Raw genomic sequence first — 17,962 nt, forward strand, 5'->3', positions numbered from 1 at the left:
CCGTAAGGACTGGAAGGTCACCCTGGAGAGTGGCAGGTGGCCTGTGCCAGAGGTCCTGAGCCCCCAGCTGGCGAGGGCATTCCTAACAGTGGGCAGATTCTGGGATGAGACAGAGCAAATGTCCTTCTGAGCCTGGCGAATCTGTGCGGCGGTGTGGTGGGTACAGATGCGTATGAGGGAGAGAGAGAGAAGGACGGTGTAGGCAGAAGAGCAGAAGAGGGGGCCACACACCCAGGTCCTCAGGCTGGCTCCCTCGGACCTGGCAGAGGAGCGGCCCCGGTTCAGAGGATAAATAAAAACAGGCTGAATTGATGGGTTTGCCCTCAGAGGTCTCATTCTGAGGCTGCAAGGCCGGGACTGTTCTAGAACGTCTTGTAGCTTAAAAGGTTGTTCAGTTTTCTCAGTAGTTCTCTATCCCTTTACCTAAGAGGAAACTGAGGCCCAGAAGTGGGGCAGCATCTCACCAAAGGTCCCCACCTACACACCTTCCCACTGCTATCTCCCCCTTTGTATCACTGAGGTTTGATGGTTAAACCAGCCCAGTGAGGAAGGATCTGGAAGGGAAAGAAAGCTGGGTCTGAGACAGGTTCAGAAACAGCCAAGCTGGGAGAGGTGGAGGCCAGCCCTCCCCACTCCCACCCCAGGAGGAGGGGGCGCTGAGGCCGCTGTGGCTGCGGTCACCTGCGGAGAGAGCGTGCTGCGGCACGTTGGCTCCACTGGGGGACTATTCTTAGATCTAGGGAGCCAGGGATGATGGATTTAGAACTTACGAGGTGGAAACGTGTTGGCCTGTTTTATAAACAACTGAACTCCTCCCCACAGACTGTCTTTCTGAATTCTGTGTTCTCTGTGAGAACTGCTAGCTTTCTGGGCTTCTTGGCTGCACTGGGAGAAGGAACAGAAAAGGCAACTGAGCCTCTCGAGGGCCTACTATGCCCATGTATTGTGCTAAGGGCTCTGCGTGACCCATCTCATTTAACAGAGCAGCACTGGGAAGGAGGTATTTTGATCACACTCTATTCATGAAGAAACAGACTCTGGGAGAGGTCCCGGAGGAGGAGCACGCCCTGGATGGGGCTCCAGGGCGAGGCTGTGAACCAGCAGGCCCGAGGTGGAGTCTGGTGCTGCCAGCAGGGGTCTGGCTCTGGCGATGGAGCAGTAAGGGCACAGCATGGCGCCTGTGGAGTTTAATCCCTTTAAGTGTTTGCACATGGTTCTCCTATCCTCTTAGACTTCTTAACTCGGGTGATATATCATCCCTCTGTATAACCTGGTGGCCTGTCTCCAACGCCAGTCAGGGCCCCCTCCTCTTGGTAGGTTCCAAGTTGTCATCATCCCTCTAGAAGTACGTTCCCCAAACTGGCCAAGGGCTCTATCTAGATGCACACCTGGTCCCAGAGGCTGCCTGTATCAGTTTAGCCTGAAGCCACATTAGCCGTGTTGGAGTCCAAGTCCGCTGACTCTCCCCATAGCCCATGTCCAGCACTAAACTGTTTCTGCAGGAGCTGCTGTACTACGTTTCCTTGCACCCTGGCCTGGGTGCTGGTGTTTGGACCTGACCGGAAATTTCAAGATGTCTGCAACAAATATCTCTGAGGGGCACCAGCAGAGGGGCAGGGGCACAATGCAGCTCTGGGGCCCGGAGCAGCCGGCCTGCTGCCGTTCCTGGAGCCTGGTCACAGCAGAGCCTCTCGACATTGTTCTCCCCACACCTGTTTGGGAACAACCCATGTGCAGGAGAGAAGGCTGGGAGCTAAAGCAGTAATGGGGGTGGGTGTAAGAAGGTCTGTTCTGGAACCCAGCAGCAGGTCCAGAAGAAACCACACGCAGATTAGGAGGTTAGAGCACTAGAGTCCACTGAGAAGCCACTGGATGACACAAACCTGAGAAGGAATTCTTTCTATGCTTTCCAATCACTTCATAAATACCTTCTGAGTGTATGCTCTGGGTTGGGTGCTGGGCCCAATTCAGCCCAATCCACTTGCTACACAGCTCCCGCACAGTACAAATGCTAGGTTAGGAGGTGGCCACCCATCCCACCGTGATAGTGCAGAGAGACGGGTGCCCTGGAAAAGGTACGCTCAGAAAGGCAGCGGCTGATTCTTCAAAAGGACCAAACCCCCTTGGGAATACAGTCTGTCTCTTATTTATCTTTTTTTTTCCAGACAGTCAACTTTTATTGAACTTCATGCCATTAAAAAAATTATAGTACAAAATAGGAAACAACTAAGGGATTAATACTTTCAATTTATATTAATGCATTTTTTTCCTTTTAAAAAATGTTATTTTTTAGAGCAGTTTTAGGTTCACAGAAAAATTAAGCAGAAGGTACAGAAAGTTCCCTGCCCCCACTCATTCACAGCCTCCCCGCTATCAACATCCCCTACTTGAGCAGTGAATTTGTTACAATCAGTGAACCTACAGTGACACATCATTATGACCCAAAGCCCATGGTGTACATTAGGGGTCACTCTTGGTGTTGTACATTCTATGGGTTTGAACAAATGTAAAAAGACATGTTATCCATCATTATAGTTTAACTGCCCTAAAATTCTTCTGTGCTCCACCTATTTATCTCTGGTTTTATGTACCAGAGATGAATGAATAAGTGAGTGGATGAACAGTTACAGAGTGCCCATAGGGTTCAAGCACGGCTCTAGTGGGAGGGGTACAGCAGAGACCAAGGCCCAAGGCTCCTGTCCTCAAGGGGCTTACGTTCTAACGAGGGACCAACAAGCAAGCAGACATACAAATCATCAGCATGTGGCTAGCGTTAAGAGTTATGAAGAAATCAAAACAGAGTGATATGATTAGAAGGACAGGTGGTAGGAAGTCCTCTCCGGTACGGTGGCCTCTGAACTGTGACCTGAAAGATGAGGAGGAGCCAGCCATACAGTCACCTGGAGGAAGGGCTTTCCAGGCAGAGGAAACGACAAACAGAAAGGCCCGAAGTGGGAAGTTTTGCCGGTTCCAGGAACAGGCAGGAGGCCAGTGGGGTCTGGGGCCAAGAGCCAGGGGAGAGGTAGGCCTCCGCGTGAAGGGAAGGCAGGGCCTCGGGAAGGCTGGGGAGAGGTCAGGAGTGTTTTGGGAGGAGGCTGAGGAGCCACTGGAGGGTTTTAAGCAGTGGGTGATCAGGTCTGACTTACATTTGAAAAGGCCACTTGGTGAAGGACAAAGTAGAGGGAGATGGTTCAGGAGGCCCCTGCACTGCAGAGGGCCAGGCCGGTCAGGACTGGGTGGTGCTTGGAGTGGGCTGGTAGCAGTGGGGACAGAGAATCAAACGGATTTACAATCGATTTTGGAAGTAGGGCGTGTAGGACCTGCTGATGGAATTTCACAGGGAGTGAGTGAAAGAAGGGTTCAAGATGGATTCCCTGAGCGATGGGTGGAGAGTCGGGCTGTTTATCAAGGTGAGGAAGGCTGTGCGGAGGGGTCGGCTTGGGGAGAAAATCAAGAGTTTTGTGTTGGACATTTTAAGATGGAAGTACTCATGAGAGATGAATGAATGACCTGAGTGAGAAGCAGGAAACCGTGGAAATAACAAATGGCAGGAGCTACCAGGTGAGCAGTGGGCAGCTCGGTGCACTTATGATTCGATGGGGTCAACATATGGTGCCTTTATCACTCTGAATTCCAGTTTCTTGAATGAAGTGCACGACTGGGACGAATGCCTACTACATGGGTTAATATATAAATTTCTTTCGTGAATGTCCCTACTTCATACAAAACACATAACATTTGAAACAAAATTAGCACTTTGTATAATTATAACCCACCGGCCCGAGTTCTCCCACTGGTCCTGTGGGAAGCAGCATTCTTCCCTCAGGCTGGTGAGCGGCCAGGCTGCTGGGCTGGGATACACAGGCCCAGGGCTCCTCCCCTGGGCCGGGGTGTCAGCGGGAGAAGCGGCACTCCCAGAGGATGGAGTGCAGGCACCGGGAATGCTGCAGCCCTGCCGCCAGACTCTCTCTGGGATGCCTTCTAACTCCGAGGAGTGCGAGGCCACCCAGACATGGGGGCCTGGAGGTAGCCAGCTCCGAGAGACCCTTTAGCCCTGGCCTGGAAGAAACAACTGCAGCTGGGGAGGCCTGGCAAGTGTCGCTGGGCTCCCTGCCTGTGTGCCTGTTCACGTCCCCAGCAGGGGCTACTCAGCCTTCTGTGGGCTCGGTCCCAGGTGACAGATTCCCCTCCCAAACAAGGGGGCTGGAGGCTCTAAGGCTGAAGCCAAGCATGTGTCCCCAGGGTGCAAATCCTCCAGTGGCACCCTAGCTCAGAAGGAAATCCAAAGCTTGGCTCTTGGTCTCTAAGGTTCCACACCATCTGGTCCCCAGCTCCCACCCTCCACTGCTGCCACTCTCGTCCTCACTCACTCCTCTCCAGCCACACCAGCCTCCTTGCGGTTCCTCCAACTGGCCAGGCACGCTTCCAGCGTTAGCTTTCACACTGGTCATTCCCTGTGCCTGGAATGCTCCTCCCTAGATAACCACACGGTTCTTTCTCTCCCTCCTTTCATTTGGGTCTTAGTTCAAATGTCACCTTCTCAGAGGGCCTTCCCTGACCACTCAACCCCATCCTTCTACCCCTCACACTGCTTTATTTTCCTTCCTAGCATGTCACACCCCATCATATACCTATTTGCCTGTCTCCCCACTAGAATGGGCAACTCCAAGAGAGCAAAAATTTCATTTTGTTCAACTGCCGCATCCCCAGCCCTTAGAACAGTTAGAGGAACATAAAAGGTGCTCAATGAATATCTGTTCTAGAAATGAATGGGTGTCACTTGCCCCGGGAGGAGCTCATTTCCTTGAGGCGAAGCCAAGTCAGAGAGCTGGGCAGCCCATCCACAGGGGCCACCAATCCAAAGGACCTGCAGTGGGTGGGTTTGGAGGGGGCAGTCGGGACAGCCCATGGCGAAGGCACCTGCAGTTTGAAGGGCACCGGAACCCTAATTGTGGGGGAAGGGAGACGTTACAGCTAAAGACTGGACAGACTCCACCTCCAGCTCTAGGACCAACCATGTGCTCGCACAGTCCATTTCAGCTCTTTGCATGAGCACCAACACCTACCTAGCTGCCTGTAGGCTGACCCTCCCCTTCCTGAGACAAGGAGGAGCCAGCTGGGCAGTATATATCCCAAGTCCTCACTCACTAGCCAGAGAATTTTTTTTTAAAATAAATTTATTTATTTATTTATTTATTTTTGGCTGTGTTGGGTCCCCGTTTCTGTGCGAGGGCTTTCCCTAGTTGTGGCGAGCGGGGGCCACTCTTCATCGCGGTGCGCGGGCCTTTCACTGTTGCGGCCTCTCTTGTTGCTGAGCACAGGCTCCAGACGCGCAGGCTCAGCAGTTGTGGCTCACGGGCCTAGTTGCTCCGCGGCACGCGGGATCCTCCCAGACCAGGGCTCGAACCCGCGTGCCCTGCATTGGCAGGCAGACTCTCAACCACTGCGCCACCAGGGAAGCCCCTAGCCAGAAAATTTGAAAGCACCTGTTGCTCAGTAGCTATGGAGGCTGACAGACTTGGACTTGATCTTGCCTCTGTCACGAGAGGTGTGTGTCTGAGCTTTGGTTTCTTCATCTGTAAATAAGGACGATCATATGTCCTTTACTTTTTCTTTTTTTGAATGAACAGGTAACGTGCCCAGCACACAGTCCATCACATGATACATGCCCAGATGGCCCTTGCTCCCGTCCACATCTCCCCATCCGCTGCTGGGACGGCCCCATGCCTCTTGCCCAGAATCCATTCCTAGCCCTCCTTGGTCTGCTCTATCTTGCTGCCAGCTGTTGGTAAATTGGGGAGAATCCCCGGTACAGGGGCACATGACAAAAGCATGCCATCCATCCCTCTTCTTTCCTCCCATCCCCCAGACCCCTTGCGTGGAACAAGTAGATAAGATTCACACAAGTTCTAGCTGAGGGTTCAGATGAGTGTTTGTCTGAGGTGTCCTGACAGGCACAAACCATGAAGCATTGCTATGGAAACTGTTCTGTTATTCTCTGCTATGTGATTTGTTTTCTGGCTCAGCTGCAGTTGTGGTACAGGGGGAAGGGCAGCAGATGAGGTACTGAGGATTACTTTCTGCTTCTCTGTGGGTCTTACCTTCCTCAACTCCAAGAAGTAGGCCACTGTTTCTCAACCATGGCCTGATGACCATCTGTACTTGTTAACGATCAGAGTCCTGGCACCCACCTCAGGCCAACCGTCAGAATCTCCCAGGGAGACTGTGATACACACCAGCATTTGAGAACCACTGGTGTAGGAGTTCGATTAGCTAAATTGTTTTCAATTTACCCAGTAGGTAAAATGGATAACACTGAAGCTATGCTGGTTGGAGCAGGGGTGAGGGGCTCAGAGCCCCATCAACTCCACCTCCCACTACCCCCAGCTGGCTCCATGGAATTCTAGGGCTTCCCAGAGCACAGTTTGAAAACCACTGGGCCAGATGATTTCTAGTGCCTTCCCATACATTCGTTCATTCATTCATTCACTCACCAATATTTATTAGGTGCCTTCTGCTGTCTTTATGCCAAGTAGTAGTTTGAAGTATATAGGTCTTCTACTTACTAGATGTGTAATCTTGAGCAAATTACTTAATCTCCCTGGGGCTCAAATTGTTCATTTGCATTGGGAAAATAATACTTGTTTTCCCTACCTCACAGGATTCTTATAATGATCAAATAATCAAATGAGAACACCTATTAAGAAGTGGTTTGGGGCTTCCCTGGTGGCGCAGTGGTTGGGAGTCTGCCTGCCGGTGCGGGGGACACAGGTTTGGGCCCTGGTCTGGGGGGATCCCACATGCCGCAGAGCGGCTGGGCCCGTGGGCCACAATTGCTGGGCCTGCGCGTCTGGAGCCTGTGCTCCGCAACGGGAGAGGCCGCGATAGTGAGGGGCCCGCGCACCGCGATGAGGGGTGGCCCCCGCTTGCCGCAACTGGGGAGGGCCCTCGCGCAGAAACGAAGACCCAACACAGCCATTAATAAATAAATAAATAAATAAATAAATAAATTAAAAAAAAAAAAAAAGAAGTGGTTTGTTACCTGGAAGAGACTCTACAGATGGCAACAACTAGCATCAGTAGTACATCTACCTATCTGAAGTCTGTAGAACTAAATGAAGTCCTTAGAGGTCTCTATGGATTGTTACTCTCCTACTCTATGTAGCTAAACTTCCAGAAAATGTTACAGGGTGTAGGGGACCACTGGTCTAAAAGCCTCCATTGAAAAAACAGCAACCTGCCTACAGGGTGATTCTGAGGTTTACTAATATCACTCAGTTTGTTATCTTCTAAATAGAACTTTTCTGTATTACCCAAATTTTCTTCAATGAAATTACTTCTATAATAAACAATTTAAAAAGCTAACACTATAGAAAATATTGTCTGATATACACAGTTCTTTCAAAAAAACTCTTTTTAAAAAATCTGATGCTTTAAAATGAATTCAAATGAGGCACTCAGAGTAAGGGCAAATACCAGGCGGGGCAGGGCTGCAGCATGGCCCTTTCAGAGGAGCATGGGGCGGCTCTGCCACCAACTCAGCACATGGTCTTGGGTGACTCACCACCTCTCGCAGGGCCTCCGTTTCCACACCTATGAACTGAAGGCAGCAGCTTTACTGATCTCCAAGGACCCTTCCAGCTCTGATGCTTAGTGTTCTAGGACAATGGCATGTACTTTCTGATATACCCAGGCTGTCATTCACAGAACATCTGCAGCTGCTGGGGCTGCAGTCTTGCTGAGCTCGAGGTGCCTCTGGGATACCTCACTGGCTAAAAACAACGTCTCTCTCCCCAGTCACTAAATTGGAATCTCAGACTTTCCAAAGCACTCTCAGCCCCACTACAAACCCAAAGCAGGAAGATCAGGGAGTGAGCACGTCGAGGAGAGAGGTGGCTCACGTAAGAGCTGCACCCCTTAAGGTGATGGGGCCGTGACCAAAATCAAGGCATTTGAGCCCAAGCCCAGTGTGCCTCACCTTACTGGGATCATCTCCCAGGAAGAACTACAGATCCAGCAAGACTTCATCCGGTGGGAAGACCACCAGAGTTGGGGTCAGAAGATGGGACCGTGCCCCTCCTCCAGCTCCTCCAGCCCCTCCTGCCGTGTGCTTTCGGACCAGCCACTCCCTGCTACGGATCCTCGGGGTCTCCATCCACAACCTGGGATATTACACCGGACAAACCCAGTGCTACGGTGAGACTCGTGTGAGTGTAAATGGAAACATATATTATAAAGCTATACATTAGTTACCAGTAATACCATATATTGTGCCCAAAGATCAAGAGGAAACGACTCCACCTGTCCTTTAAGAAACCCACAGCTCTGGGGAGTATAAGCCCTGGGCCACAGGGCTGGTGGGTAAGGGACCTGAACAGCAAGTCACTTTACTGTGCGGCTGAGCTACACAGGACAGACTCTCGGCTTGGCCTGGTTCCAGTCCGATGGAGACCAAACATCACCGAAGCTGAAAACACTCAACAGGAGCATACAGCCCATCAATGTGAACGGCTCTTTATTTCGAGCATTCATGCATTCATCCAGTTAACAAACATCCTTCTAGTATCAATTCCAGAGACAGTAGTATTTGGGTGCCTCAGCTGTGCAAGGAAGGAAGAGGAGGAATGAGCAAAGATGAATAAGATAGTCCCCATTTTTAAGGACTTCCCAGTCTCTTAATTACCAACATTTCCTGAGTTCTTACTATATACCAAGAACTCTGCTGTACTACTTCCATGGTCTCATTTCACACCCATAATACCCCAACAGGGTAGGAACGTTCAAGATTCCTATTTCACCCCTAAAGAAGCTGAGGCTCAGGCTCACTGGACAACTAAGTGATGCAGCCAGGACTCGAACCAACGTCAGCCTGTCTCAGATCCTAAGCTCTAACCCCTATGTTCCATGGCCTCCGTATTGCTGGGGACCTTAGGCAGACACCTTCCTCTCTGGGTTTCAGCTCCCTCTACGGAATGGAGAGGGTCAATGATTCTAGTGGGCGTACTGCAAACAACTACGAACCAAGACAGAAAGCAAGAACTGTCCACCTGACGTGAAGTGTGAGGTGTGGAGATCAGTTCCCATACCTAGGAGAGGAAGCCATAGGACACAATCTGGGTAGAATGAGGCCAAAGGTAGGGCTTTTGCCAAATAGGGTTCAAACCAGCAGGTTTCAGAGAGGCATAGCTGACACCTGCCCACCTCTACCAATGCCCATTCTCCCGCCAAACTGAACTGCCCATGCCATCTCCACACTCTAGCTACCTCCCCAGTGAGGCCTTTGTCACACTGTCCCCCTACGTTCCCCCATCTCCCCTTATTTTTCTCTTCCAGGGGTTCTCTTCTGATCCTGCAGCTCTCCCCAAGAGACTATAACAGACATTCAAATTCTATTTCATCAAGAAGCCCTCACATCAATGGAACAGCATTTTCCTGGTCCTTGGTACATGGCTCCCTGTCTTCCCAATTTGCTCTGTCTCTAATGGAGAAAGAGCAGTGGCCCTTCTCCATCTGAATCTTTCACAGCAGCAGATGCCAGTAAGGTTGCCTGGAGAGTCTGGAAATGCCATGTTGCCATGGTAACAGCAGACCAAGGTTTGGGATGCTTTATCCCCAGTGAGCTGCCCTGGCAGTGCCACGCCAGGTTGCTGGTGGAATCTTCCTTGAGGAACAACAATAACAACAAAACCCCATTAATGGACCAAAAACTGCTCCGCTGGTGCTGAGGTTCAGCTCCTGCAAACACAACTGTGGGCCTCTCCCCCAGCTCCTTGGCTGAGAAGGGGGCCAGGCTCTGGCTCTCTGCACTGTGCCTCGCTCAAGGGGTAATACGGCTTTTAACTGGCTCAGCCAACAAAGCAGGCCCTCCCCCACTCCAGCCCCCAAATTACCACTTCTCTTGTTTGATGCCACCAACCAGGGATCTGCTGGCATGGACCCTGGCAATTAGCACAGCATCTACATTTGTTGGAGAATTAAGAGCCACTGATTAGCCTAATTCGACACCATTTACAGGCAGCAAGTGTCAGCCTGAGATTGGCTTTTCCAAATGGTGGCCCAGAGGGAGGCATGATCATGGCTTGAGTTTGAAATGGAGGCAAGGGGCTGGTGGGCCAGACTGTGACCCAGGAGGGGAGGCAGGACTCACCTCTGGGCCTGAGGACATGTCAGCCACTGCTTCCCCTAGACCTGCTCGCCTAAGGGACCTGAAGCCCAGCAGAAGGTGTTTCCAAATTGAGGTCATGTCTATTTCCAAGTCAATCCTGACCGGAAAGGGAGCTCATTTCCCTTTAATAGCATTCCTGCTGACTCCCGCTGGGAATGCCCAGCCATAGGACTAGTGAGCCCTAAACTAGGGGCTTCTGGGGCTAGAGGCCTGAGTCAAACTCTAGCTGGCTGGGCAGAACCCTGACATGCTGCCTAGACTCTCCTGCCATCCCACCACCTGAACCTTTATCTGACCCTTTCATCTATCCCCCAAGTTGCTCTCTGGCTGGACACTTGGAATTTGAATGCCCGATAATTACCTTACGATTCCTCTGTCAGACCCCTGGCCCGCCTGTTGGAGGACCCCAAATGGGCCCTCCAGGATACTGACATTCCCAGGATCGTACAGGCCCCTACACCTTGGATGGCTGATCTCTCTCCCCACCTAGCAGGAGCTAACTCCACAGCTGATATGGTTCCCCTGGGTTTCTACCTTCTCCTGCCAGTTTGCTCGTACACAGAATAAAGGGATCACGAGCACATGGAACTAGCTAACTGAATATGTGCCCACAGACCCCATGGAACTTCCAGAACCTCTAAGGAAATATACAGGCATAGAGGCCTGGCTGGACAGGCCTTGGCGACCGAGCTTGCCTCATGCAAACTCTAGCCTGCTTGAAAACAGGGGCTGAACCAGGTCTTTCCAGCCATTCATAAAATATTTATTGAGTTTTATTTGGTAGATGCCATCAGGGGTATAGGATGAACTGTTCATGGCATCTGCCATCAAGTCTAGGGGATCAGCAGACTTCCTAGCAGAAAAGGAAAGTTAGGGGAGAGAGGAAGAAGGGCATTCCAAGTAGGGAGCACAGTGGGAACAAAGGCCTAGCAGAGGAGGTAGGTGGAGCTTGTAGAGCTAATGATGCTAGTTCAGTTTGGAAGAAGAAGTGTAAAAAGTAGTAGAAGGAAATAAATTTGGAATGATAGGTAGAGTGTGCATCATTGCCAATGGCTCAGGAAATACAATCCTCAAAATGCCTGACTAAAGACTTGGACTTTATTCAGGAGCCACACAGAAGCCACTAAAGCTTTTGGGCAAGAAAGCAGCAGACTCAGAGCTGTGCTTCAGAAGCAAAATCTGGATAATAATGATCATCACTGTCATTGTCGTCCTGATAGATAACATTTATGGAGCCCTTATGCTGTGCCAGGCACTTTTCTGAACGCTTTAGACTGACGGTGGAGGAGGGACTAGGGAGACCTGTTTGGAGACAGGAGGATGCAGAAGAGGGATGGCTGGAGAGAAACAAGGAGGCAGGATCTGTGAAGCTGTGGTTAGGGGCAGGTGCTGAGAGGATCAGACAGCCTTAGCCAGAAGACTGGGAGGATGGAGGTCACCTCTAGGTCTAGGGTGTGTGATTCCTTGAGTCATGCGTCCTGGTAGACTGAGTCTAGAATCTAACCCAAAGACACAGTTGAAATATTCCTCTTGTCACCCTGAGTTCAGAAAAACATTTGGAGAGGAACAGACCATGAACGAAGGGCAGTTTTCCCAGGAAGACTTACCCTTTCACACTCTGCCCTGGTCCTGACTGAGACCTGCTGATAGGAGTGAGAAGGAAAGGACCTGGAGAGGGGTGGCCTCTCCTGGCTTTGACCCCGTGTCTTCCTGGTGGAGGTCCTTCTGCCATGATATACATCAGACTGGGGCGTCCAGGTAGGGAGGGAGCCCTGGTTTCCGCCTGCCTCGTTTGCTTCTCTGTCCTGCAGGTACCACCAGTGCCCCAAGCTCCTGGGGACGAGGGTCCTCAGGTGGAAAGCAAGAGCTGCCTGCTCAGAGATTGCTCTAGTGAGCAGGGCCTCCCGCCTTGCTCTCCAGTCTCTGCCTGTGTTCATACACCACCCTCCCTTATCTCTCCTGGGCCAGGCCAAATCCTAGCCTAGCCTTCAAGGCTCAGCTCAAGTCCTCCTTCCTCTAGAAAGTCTACGACAATCACTCCTTCACTGAGCACTTAGAATGGAAGTTTCAGAGCAGGAAGGGAACGTAGCGATCATTGGCCCAACCCTCCCAACTGTGCAGAAGAGGAAACTTGGGTCTGGAGAGGGAAGAACTTGCCCAAGAGAAGAGCTATGACTAGATTCCCTGAACAGCCTCCCGTGACCTTCACAGCTCTGACTTGTTTCGCCAGTCCACGTCACAGATTGTGAGACTGTCTGTGGGGACAATGACTTCTATATCTCTGCATCCTTCTCAGTGCTTAGAACAGAGCCCTGGATTGCAGGGAGCTTGGGAAATAGAATCCTCAGTAGCCAAAAGCTCCTGAAGGCATCAGGTCTGAAGGAAAAGCAAGACACAGGTGAAGAAGGGAAAAAACCCTCCTTCCAGCAATTCTCCACTGTTCTGGGATGCAAGCCAAGCCCAGCCACTGGACTGGGGGTGGGAATAGAGATGATGCATTCAAAGGGACTTTTACATCCGAAAGAGATTTCTGCATCCAGTGCCAGTGTTCTAGCCCAGAGCTTCCTGGGAAAGCAGCTTCCAGAGGCTAGCAGAAGGGTTCATGCTGAGGTCAGCCTCCAGCCTGGGGCATTGGTGACGGTGGTAGCAGCAGCTGAGGGAAGATTTTTCTTTTAAAGCCGAGTCTTCAGATTTTTAGAGCAAAAAGAACCCTTCAAGATCACCCAATCCAATACCTGAATTTTTCGAATAGGGAAACTGAGGTCTTGGTAAGGAAAGGGATTTGATCAGGTCATACAATTCATTAGGGTCACAGCCAGGGCACAGTCCAGGTCTCTTGATCCCAGCCCAGGACTCTCTGCAGGGCACCTTTTCTCAGCTGGGTCGTATACAGGTGTAGAAGGAGAGCACCTGATGGAGTTAACGGCCACCAGTAAGTTATATGTTGTTTTTTAATATGTCAAAACTCAATTACTGAATTACTGACAGACTGGTGATGTGGAGTTAAATAAACGTATTGGGTTTGATTAAGCCTCCAGGTGAAAAAGCCACTTGCTTGAGATTACAGAGCTAGGAAAAAGTGGAACCAAAACTCAAGCACAGATGTATCTGGTCCCAAAGTCCTTCCTTTTTCCACTGGCTGACGCTGCCACACATGCTGTCTCTGTGCTCAGAACTGAGGAGGAAAGAAAGGACAGACGGACAGGTCTGAGGAAGGATTCCATTAGACGGACACTTTCTGGGTGAGCCCCTCTTTGCCCCAGGCCCTGTGCTGGGCACTGGGGACACAGAGAAGAAACGAGATCTAGGAGTGCAGAGACTAGGAGGTGACTTCCAGGGAGATTCTAAACAAGCAGCGACCAAGACTCAAAGAGAAACAAACCCGGTCCTTTAAATTCTGAAGTAAGAATGAGGCTGATGAACAGGATGGTGTGACAGCATGCTGGCAGGTCCTGCCTGAAGATGCGTGTGTCCCCAGCCACAGTCATCGTCGTCCTTGCAGCGCCCAGCACGGTGCCTGGCACATGAAGGCACTCAAGGCAGAGCTGCTGAGTCGATATGTGGATAAAGGAGGCTCCTCCCTGACAGGGAGTCACAACACAGCTCCAGGCCTTGCAGAGGGAGGGTCTGTGCTCCCTCCATTTGTAGAAGGGGCAGGAGGCAGGTGGCAGGTCCAGAAATGCTGACACAGAGAGGGACAGAGCTTTCAGCCGCAACCGATTTCTCCATGGCAACAAGCTGACAGAAAACTGCACAGGAGACTGAGAAACCAGTTTTAAAATAAAGACACGAAACACCCTCAGTCTAACATCACACATGCAAAGCAATAGCTCCTGCCTCTCAGCCCCTTAGGAGGGGCAGGCATAATCACTAGAAAAGGTAGCTCCTTCTGACCTGCCATCCCCTGCCAAGGGCCCCATGTGTCTCCTCTCCTACTGTAAACCTTCCCAGAGCTGCCAGGCAGAATCTCTCTCACTTTGCAGTACATGGTTCAGGGCATTGCACCAAATCTGACAAGCAAGGGAGGAGGCTCCGCCAGGGTCACAGCTGGCCAGGTCCTGCAGCAAACAGGCCATGGCAGCCGGCATCCTGTCACACCAGAGCAGTGGTGGCTGCAGCCTGGGCGGGGCGTAGGGTGTAGGAGGAAGAGCAGGGCAGAGACCCCTTTCCTCCTCTGTCTCCTGATGGTCAAATCCTGCTTCATCCTTCAGGGCTCAGCTGTATTTGCCTTCTTCTCCCCAGGATGACTTAATCACACACACCTTCCACTGTAAATCCAAAGCCCTCTGTTTACATTTCAAATATAACACTTTTCATTATACTTCTGCTTACAGAAGCAGACAGACAATCTGCTCTGCATTACACTTCCAGTTACTTATTCTGCCCCCCAGTAGAGAACCTGGTCCATGATAAAGCCTCAATAAATGTTTTCCAAATTGAATTAACAGCATGAGAAAACATTTTAATTTGAGTAGCTAGAGATCAGCCCTCCTTCAGTTTATGGGAGTCCGCTCAGACTACCATTTCCCTCCAAAGCCTTGGTGCTTTGGGGGCATGAAGGCAGTGTCACCCCCTCTCCTGTGCTGCTGTCCTTCCTGCTGGGCCCCCACACTAGCTTTCTGCCAACTCCACTGTGTTCCTTCCCTGACAGTTTCATAGACATTACCATATTCAAAAGGGGACCCCAGAACAAGCTGGACTAAGGATCCTGGGTTCACTGCTAGCTTTATGACCTCCTGTCTGTGTGAACTTAGGCAAGTCATTTAACCTCTTTGAACCTTGTCTGCAAAATGGGAACAATCCATTTCCATACCTATGTCCTGCCTACCTCATGAGGCTGGCATGAGGAACAGAGATTATGAATCGTGAAGATGTTCTGAAAGCCGTAAAGTGGTCTCTGTGCAAAGGTAAGGTGAAGTGTTGCTTCCAGCATCTTATGAAAGAGGTAGCTGAGGCCTACCCTCAGGAAGTGACTTCCCCACGATCGCACAGAGAGACTGTGGAGGAGGAGAGTCCAGGTCTGCTAATTCTTGGTCCAGAGCTCTTTCCCAACCTTATGCTGCCTTAGAGATCCCACCCAGGCATTCTTCAACTTTGGCAAAACCAATTCCACATTCCATTAAAATGAGAAGCAATCTGGATTACCTGCGGAGGATAAATCTCTGAACTGGAACGGAGTCCAGCTCTCTACTTCCAGGCAGAATGCCACCTGAAACATTCTAGGCAGGGAGTTAACTCTTAATCCCCCATCAAGCCTTTCCTTCCAGTTTCTCAGTCACTGCTAACTAACCCATGCCAAAAAAAGGTCATCATGGCAGCTAACACAGTCTTGCTGTGGCAGAGCCCAGGTCTTCTGATGTAACCTCAGAAACTGCAACACTGCACAGATCAGAGAAGCAGATCAGGAACAATTTGGACTGGATACAGAGGAAAACTGGTACGGCTTGGAGTACAGACTTCTGTGGAAAACCACTAAGGCTACAGTAGGGCTTGATTTGGGATGTAGGGACACTGATTCCCTGGAGTGTGAAGTCAGCAGAAACAGATCTGAGAGAAACAGGAGGGACACACAGGCCCCGCTGCTCAGAGTCTACCAGCTTCCAGGCCCACACACCAGAGATGTCACTGAGTGAAGCCTCTTCAGACCTCAGCAATGACTTTGAAAAGGAGGAAGGGTGGGAGAGAAGGAAGGAAATGTCTTTGTCTAGAACCCTAACCCTTTCTTGGTGTGATGGTTAATTGTGTGTCACCTTGGCTAGCCCACGGTGACCAGTTGTTTTGTTAAACACTAGTCTAGATGTTGCTGTAAAGGTATTTTTAAGATGTAATTCACATTTACGATCAGTTGTGGTGGGCCTTGTCCAATCAGTTGAAGGCTTTAAAAGCAAAGACTGAAATGCCCTGAAGAAGAAAGAATTCTGCCTCAAGGCTGCAACACAGAAACCCTGCCTGTGTTTCCAGCCTTTGGACTCAAGACTGAAGCATCAACTCTTACCTGCATCTCCAGCCTGCTGGTTTGCCCTGAGGATTTCAGATTTGCCAGCCCCCACAACAGGGTGAGACAATTCTTTAAAATATTGATAACCTTAGACAGACAGGCAGATAGACAGGAAGGTAGATAGATGATAGATATAGTATATCCTATTGGCTCTGTTTCTTTTGAGAACCGTAATACAGGTGGGGTTGGGTATTTTCATCTAATTTACCTTATTTAATCCTCCAAGTGACCCTGAGAGGTAGGTTTTGCTATTCTGAGGTTTGTTCACAGATGAGGAAACTGAGGTTTAGAAAGTCAAGTCACTTGGTAAGGAACACTCCAAAGCCCATGCTTTATCAGTTTTACCATAGGGCCATGAAGAAGTAGAATTTCTCTAAAGAACGCTGGGACAAGAATTCCTCACCAAACAGTGTTGCTGATTTCCTCTGAGTTCTCCTTTTTTTGGGGGGGGAGGCAGTTAATGACAACAGGAACCAGGGGTATGAACAGGTTTGCTAATCAAGCAGGAAGACTTGCTTTTGCAAAACACTGTCTTAAGGATTTCCATTCTTCCTGGGATCTGTATCTGGACCCAGGACTTGGGCCTGCATGAACATTTTGGGGTCTCATCACTTTTAACCCTGAGCCCTGAGTGTCAGTCCATGAGTGAGTGGTCTTTGCCGGAGATTGCTTCATTTGGCTCCTGCTGGGAAGCGGGAAGACTGCTCTCTATTCAAGTGATGAGCTCTAATGGGGCTGCTTTCTCTAACAGAGCACGCAGCCTTCCTCTGCCTCTCGAGCTGCCCTTTCTCCCACCCCCAAAAGGTTTCTCACCACCACCGTGTCCCCAGGGAAGGGGGAGCATTCTTCCCCTGAACAACTTTAGCCTGAGGATGGATGAGCCCTCTTTCCTCCATTCCCCTTAATGCAGCTGAGACAGGGTGGGATTTGCAGGAGGAAGTTTACTAAATGCCAGGGGCCCCTTAAGAGGAAATCATCACAGCAATCCAAACACTTCTACAGGCAGGCAGGGCTGCCAAGATGAGCCTTCTGACTCTTCAATAACTCTCCCCTCTCTCCAAAGGGCTGGGACATACATCTGCAGAAGCCTCTGCTCAGCTTCCAGTCAACTGAACGTGCAGCGGTTTCCACTTGGTCACTATCTGGCTTATTGCCTCAAAGGCACGGCCTCGCAGGGCAGTACCTCCCAACATGTTAAGGCCCACATCAAAAATGATACTGTTTGGGGCTTCCCTGGTGGCGCAGTGGTTGAGAATCTGCCTGCCAATGCAGGGGACACGAGTTTGAGCCCTGGTCTGGGAAGATCCCACATGCCACAGAGCAATTGGGCCCATGAGCCACAATTACTGAGCCTGCGCGTCTGGAGCCTGTGCTCCGCAACAAGAGAGGCCGCGATAGTGAGAGGCCTGCGCACCGCGATGAAGAGTGGTCCCCGCTTGCCACAACTAGAGAAAGCCCTCGCACAGAAACGAAGACCCAACACAGCAATCAATCAATCAATAAATAAGAACGTGAATTTCTTAAAAAAAAAAAAATGATACTGTTTGACACACTGGATAAATGCAGAGGTGGATGTGCAGTCCGAGGACTGCCTCCTTCTAGCCCAGGCCACCACCCTTAAGTGCTGAGGGCATTGCTGTCCCGACACCCTGGTTGGGAAATCTGTCCTACAGAGTCTTGTCCCACTCGTGGCCTAAGTCAAGAGATCCAGATTCAACTCCACCTCCTGCCTGGGCCAAGTCCTTCATCCCTGGGTCTGGTCTGAGGGTCATGCTCCCTCTTCAGGTAATGGGCTGGAA

The 17,962-nt window shown here is 50.6% G+C and overlaps 1 protein-coding gene across 4 annotated transcripts in view; it reads right to left on the bottom strand.

Annotated features, from left to right (window-relative positions):
• The window catches only part of SERGEF (secretion regulating guanine nucleotide exchange factor), a 256,969-nt gene that overhangs the window by 40,341 nt on the left and 198,666 nt on the right, over positions 1 to 17,962 (bottom strand). The window contains exon 11 of one of the 4 annotated variants that reach the window (XR_009504666.1): positions 7,979 to 8,162. The exons of the other annotated variants lie outside the window; for them this stretch is intronic. The gene's annotated coding sequence lies outside the window, so the exon portion shown is untranslated. The remainder of the gene's footprint in view (positions 1 to 7,978; positions 8,163 to 17,962) is intronic. 4 annotated transcript variants of the gene reach the window in all.

Source organism: Balaenoptera ricei, chromosome 8 (assembly GCF_028023285.1).
Source record: "Balaenoptera ricei isolate mBalRic1 chromosome 8, mBalRic1.hap2, whole genome shotgun sequence".
NCBI lineage: Eukaryota > Metazoa > Chordata > Mammalia > Artiodactyla > Balaenopteridae > Balaenoptera > Balaenoptera ricei.